The sequence below is a fragment of the Ptychodera flava genome, chromosome 20 (assembly GCF_041260155.1).
Source record: "Ptychodera flava strain L36383 chromosome 20, AS_Pfla_20210202, whole genome shotgun sequence".
Taxonomy (NCBI): Eukaryota; Metazoa; Hemichordata; class Enteropneusta; family Ptychoderidae; genus Ptychodera; species Ptychodera flava.
Genome location: NC_091947.1, coordinates 32,088,541 through 32,095,110, shown reverse-complemented (window position 1 = coordinate 32,095,110; position 6,570 = coordinate 32,088,541). Strand labels below are relative to the sequence as shown.

At 36.8% G+C, this 6,570-nt stretch overlaps 1 long non-coding RNA gene across 1 annotated transcript; it reads right to left on the bottom strand.

The window, feature by feature from the left end:
• Nucleotides 1–2,225: 2,225 nt before the first annotated feature.
• On the bottom strand, nt 2,226–6,421 carry LOC139120672 (uncharacterized). The gene is made up of 3 exons (XR_011549127.1): nt 4,965–6,421; nt 3,649–3,946; nt 2,226–3,350 (listed from the first exon to the last, which is right to left on the bottom strand). It is a non-coding gene; the product is annotated as an uncharacterized lncRNA (long non-coding RNA).
• Between the last annotated feature and the right edge of the window lie 149 nt (nt 6,422–6,570).

Here is a 6,570-nt window from a genome sequence, read left to right as displayed (position 1 = left end):
GAAGGCACCGAAGGCGCCGAAGCCCCTTCGGAATGCGCTGCCATATTTGCCGCTGCTGATGACTTTATTAAATTCTCCATTGTTTGCAGTATGTTATCTATTCTTACTAAAAATAAAAAATTCGTTTAAACCTGAATCCGAAATAAAGTATTAACATAGTCTGGAATGTTAGTACCCCTAACAGAACCGTACCGACAGGGATTCCGACAGGGATTCCGGGAAAATTCTCCTCCATTTAAATCTATATGTATATAGAAACATGAATAATGAGTACAGACTTATTCCCAGTTGCTTTTCAATTGAATAAGACGAGCGTACCGACAGTACAGCATGCTGATACCCCCCCTTCCAAACCGAACGGGGGAGTAAAACCTATTCTCATGGACTTAGAAATATATGTAACGCCGACAGAAAAATTTACTTTTCATCCTCGGGATGTGTTCAAAGATAACGTAATCACTCATCGATCAGCTAAAGAAAGTAATGTCTGGCTGGGCGGACCAAACATGAAATACTGGGACCAGCAACTGAATTTCGCTGTATGGTGCAGCACTACTGGTTGTGGTATATCATTCGCCCATCTCTTTGATAAGAAATTTCCGCCCCAAATACGATCATTCTGCCGTTTCCATGTATATTTTACAATACGTAGGATCCTTCACGAAATGGGCGTTGCACTTCCAGACGATACCCCCACCTTCAAAGCGGGGGACAATCCGTACAATCTCGTCCAATATGAACTTCTATGTACAGAATTTGGAAATATAAGTCCAACGAAGTCCGACTTTCGTTATCGAAAAGGTCAAATAAAGGTCTTGGTTATGGTTATGAATATTACACTAATCGTGGTCCCGTTCGACAGCCAAAAGCGATATACAACGGTCATGACTTTTTCCTCTCCGCCGACGGAGGCGTTTTCTATACACATACCATTTTTGGAAAGAAAAAACATGTACTGTCCGACAAAGACAGACCACACTATTATTTCTTCCGAAATGATGGATCGGAGGGACAATACAATAGTTTCATTCCTCTGACAGGAGACTCGGGACTAACAAAGGCCGGTCTCGCTCGCCTCAACGAAAGTCTTGAAGCCTACGTATATTGCATACTCGGTGCACAAGCTAATATTCGCAGTACCATAGTGGGCAATACTGGCAGCGCAGAGCAAGTCCGAAAAGAATTCGGTGTTCTCCTCGAAGATGAAATTCGTAATACCGACAAAGTAATTAGTTATAGACGATACCAAGACACAATAATGAATACTGGTGTCAAACTTGATATGGCAGTCTCACCAAATTTACTTCTCTTACCGTCTGAGATGGTCATCCTTTCGGGCCCGGCAATCTCAGGTTATAATAATGAATTGCAATACGCACAGAATCTATGGTCTTCGGGGTGAACGGTGATATAAACACGGAAGTTCGAGAAAGTGCTGTACACGAGATGGAAGGAGGGGAGGAGGGAGGGATCCTGTGAAGTGGCAGGACGAGCCCGGAGAGTCACCTCACAATGACACGACTCGGATTCGGTCCCCTCCCCTCCCCTCCCGGAACGGGCAGCATCTGCAGACCCTATTCACGAATATGGTAAAATTGGTTTGTTATCTTTAGCAATATTCATTACTATTGTAGGTACTGGAATAAAGTCACTAACTATATAGTTCATTCAGATGCTGTTGATGTGACTACCCGTACGAAAGCTACCAGGTTGTGACAAGATAATGGTGCAAGTTTGCAACATTATTTGTCTTACAACTATGTTACAAGGAGGTTACTAGAATGGTATTCAAGGTTGGTATTCATTGTTGACATGGGAATGGCTAGAACTGGTGCCAACTTTGTCAGAAGCTTGTAGACTTTACCCTGTCTGAACCTTGGAGACTCCCCATATCGCTTACGGCAATCTTTGTACACAGATTGGATAATGTTACATAACAGCTTTACATATCCTACCCCCCCCCGCACCCTTTCCATTAATTTGGGGATAATACCAATATTCCAGCAGGCATTCTAGCAATATATTGAACCATCACAAGTGCATCCTCATCTTCTTTCCTTTACCAAACTGTAGTGATGGTTATACCGGGGTACTTGCACATTAATACTGCACAGGTGTATGCATAACTATGTTTGAAAAGTCTTACCACTTAGGGTCAGTGTCACTCATACATTCCACAACAGTCAAGCACAAGTTCTTTATCATGAACCAGATAAGACCTAATGTAGGATGAAAGAACTTATTTATTGCTAAAATGAAAAGGAATAGCAGTGTACGTGAATAACACTACAAAAATGAGAGACAAAGCTTATATTGAGAGTTGAAATAACTTTTGTAAATTGTCCAGCCTTACAATACACTCAAAAATAAAGGATATTCCGGTCCAACTTGTCAATACATTAAAAAAACCTGACATACTTTCCTTTTACACATGATAAATATATAATGTATGAATGCAGTACATTATAAAGTGAAGGATAGGTTTATATTGATTACATCATGGAAATGTAAAAATTATTGTTAATAGGAAAGGTTACTTATAATCATACTTGTCTCGTTTTTGAAACACGAGTTTGGTAACAGCAATTACATTTTGTGAATGTAAAACGCCCAATGTATAAAAATTATGAAGCCTTCTTCATCATAAAAATTACTATCATTTAGGTATTTGTTGCATGCACTTGTTTCTATGTTCCTGGTAAAATTTGAGATGCCTCTATTTCATAATTATATAAATTTTAGAAATTAAACTCAGAATTCTAACTATCAATGTCATACAGTTCTCAACATTAGGCTGAAGTAATTATATCAGGTTGGTATTTGAATCAGATTCTTTGAAGTTAACATCTTACTATCATATCATTGTCAGCTATAAAAATATTTCTTCATGTTAACTATGCAACTGCAATATCAAAAATTTGGCAGTATGACTTGTAATGTCCTTTGCAAATAAAAAAATGAATACAAAGCATAAAACAGTGCTTTTCTCGTTAGTTAAAAAAACCTATCATTACAAAGCAACTCATTTAAGTCTAAGTAAGCTAGAAGTTATAATGACAGCACAAAATTGTAGACAAAAACAGTGAATTACGCAAAGCACATATTTGTGCCAGTGATGTAGCTTGTCATGATTGAAGTCAAATTGACTGAAATAAAACACACGGTACAGTAGAGTCAAAAGTCCCATACATCTACAAATTACTGAAGTTTTTCCTCAGTGGAATTATGGCTCACCAATTTATCTGTTTTTCTCTTTCTGCATTGTCTTGCTGGAGCACATTAATTGTTGATGACATCGTTGAAATTTGGTACACTGAGTCTGTCAGTTTGATATTTTTTGTGGATGAAAGCTGAAATGACAGAAATTTGGAACGTAAATGATGAGTAATAAAACCTTTGTCCAGTGCAGGAGTACGAGGAACAACCTCTGCTTTTTCATCTTGACTACAGCCAACGTTTGTTTAAATTTGAAAAAAGTTGAACTTACTATGCCTATTAATATTCATACATTGCATTAGAACCCCACGAAATTGGTCCCCCGTCTAGATCTACATGTACAATGACACTGATTGATACAAAATTTTGTTTGATCAATAAAGCAGCTGTTATTGACAGCATAAATTAAAAGTTGCATATTAATATACATACCCTTTATCGATCCTGTTATTTCAACTTCTACCAGTATTAAACCATGATATCCAGAATTCTGCCACTGCCTATCCTTAGTGGTGGCTGCAGTTTTTCTTTCAAAGGTGTTTGCGATGTGGTGATTTGCACTGCTTGATTTTACTTTGGCCTTTTGCACTCCATTTCTTACCAGTTCACAGGCAGTGTGATTCCTTGATTGGTGTATTACTGGTTTGGTTTTGGTGACCTTCGACCTCTGCCCATGTGTGACATTTATTCATTGCTGTTTGAGGTACCTCATTCAGAGTTTTCCTGTCTCCTGAAAAAAATTGAAATCATGCATGAAACATAAAACCTTGATAATTTAAAAAAATTAGTCTTCAAGTGTCAGAGTCCTAAAATTTTATGCAGTGGAAAGAATTTACAATACAATTAGCAGTCCCCATGGTAATTAAATGAGCACAATTTTTTTGGTCAGGTTAATTTTCACAAACAACCACGCATATTTGAACCAACCTTCCCTCTAGGTCTTCATAGTGTTGCAATAATATACACAGTCTGAAAGATTCTTAATTACTACCAAGATTATTTATTTTCAAAATTCATCATGGCTCAATTGGTTTTTTATTAAAAAATAAAGACAGAGCATTTTTCACAAGTTAACAAAAATGATAAATAGAAATCTTTTTTCTTTGAAGTTTACAATAGTAAGCTGACAGTCATTTCACTTCAGAACTGTACACGAGCAGTCAGAACCAAATGCAAGGTTAGTTTGTAGGTGAATGTTACATAATACCGGGTGGATATGCGTTCTTAGATTTGGAAGGAGATAATATTCCTCAGCTCACAAAGTACAATGGTATAAATTACGTTGAGAAATACATAATTCACTCATGACATGCAGAAAGTTTTCTGCATAATGAACTTTTGGAAGACACACAGTATGAATTCTCAACCATACTACTTAATGCAACATTCAGAAAATATGAATGAAATGATCATGCTTGAAATGTGGAGAATTGTAAGCTGACTTTCTCAATGATCTGATGTTTGAAGCCCTACAACCACTGTCAATAGGTGAAAATGTACATGGGATTTTATTCCAGTTCATTATCGAGTGTAATGTATTTTACACAAGACTGCACTGCTCTTGCACTGCCAACCTGACGTTTTCGGAAATACTGGGCACAGAATATGATTATAGAGACACTCAGATCACTGATGGGGTCAATTGTTGTTTCATTTGATTAAATGTGTAAACAGTTCTCCAAAACCCAGCCGATACTGCAACCTTAAAGCTGTCTCTATAAAGGGAAATTGCAGAAGACAACACTTACCTAATTTCTTTGCTATGGCGCGAAAATAACGCTGTTTAAATTACCACCAAACTTCCATGGGATGCTGTATCAGTATTTTTCCCCGACCTTTATACATTTGTCCTCAATGACAACGATGAAAGAAACAGTCTGACCATGTTTCTTCAATTCACCAATACACGAGAGCAAACTTGTTCGAAGCCAAATAAATATCAGTCAACGAGAAATAATATCAAATTATAACAATGAAGTAGTATTTAACGCAGCAGAACCTAGAAGCAGATATAGTATATTTCAACGGTAACTTTGTTCAGTTATTTGATTTGCCACCAAAGATAACAGAGCACATCACGTGTTTCATTTGGACCAATCAGTACTTAACATTCATATGATTGCTGATGTCATCCAGATTGATCAGGTTGATTGTAGTTGTTTTGTTCAGGTAGTTGATTTGGCACCAGAGATAACAGGCATATCACATGTTTCATTCGGGCCAATCAGTAAGAAACATTCACATGATGTATGACATCATCAGACCACTGGACTTATAGTCTTAGATTTGATGTAAACAATAATGGCAGTCTGCAGGTCTCATGTGGTAGAAGTTGCTTTGGTCAGGTGTGGTGTTTTTCTTCCAGTATCTTCAAATTACTGTGACAAGTGTAACATTGATGAAAGTAGCTGTAAAATGTAAACTTTGCTGTGGTTGAAACACATTTGTTATTCCCGTCAGTGGTATAGGATAAAAGTGTATGTTTATGTAAACAGGTGCAGATGAGCCCCTGGCTTAGAAGTAAATTTCCAAATACATGTGAAAGAGACTAGGACAGCCAAGTTTTGTAAAACTTATGAATCTGTATTGTAGGTGGCAATGCACCTACCATTCACATTTATAATCTGAATGGAGTTTAAATGCCTTAAAATATGGTTCAGTATTAGAATACCCCTGTTCAAAATATAACAAAAAGATCTCAAAATATTTCTGTAGCATGACAGTCAATTTTATGTTTCTGAAAAAAATACATTTCTTTATAAAAATAATTTGCTGCAACTATAGGTCCATGAATATCACTGGATGAAAGTGAACTGTTACTTCGTAATAAGTATTTTTTTTTTGCTTAAAATGTAATTGTGTTTGTTACAAAAGACAGAATATTTCAAGAAATTAGAAAAAACTACAAACAATTGTTTTCCAACTGAAATATCTCAGTATCAATGTTGTCATGATTAACATTTTGCCAGCTCACTGGTAATCTTATACATTGGACTAATACTACAAGGCTCACACATCCTTATGTAATCTTTATACGCCCTGCCTGAATATCATACAAGCAAGATGGACTTGGTACAAGGATTGCACAAGGTAGCCAGATTCTTGTAGATATCATGTGAGGGTTGTTACAAAGATGGGCAACTTCTAAGTCAGTATCAGGCAGGTTTATCAAGGATGTCACAAAGTCTACACTATGTTGCAGTTTGTTGGGCAACCTTGTAACTTTCGTACGGGCGGGTTTCATCTAACTCGAACCAGTAACTTAAAAGAACTAGAAGAGATTCATTAATTTACAGTATATAGATCCAGAGGAAATGTCAATATACGTAACCCCACCATTCAACATGATTATAA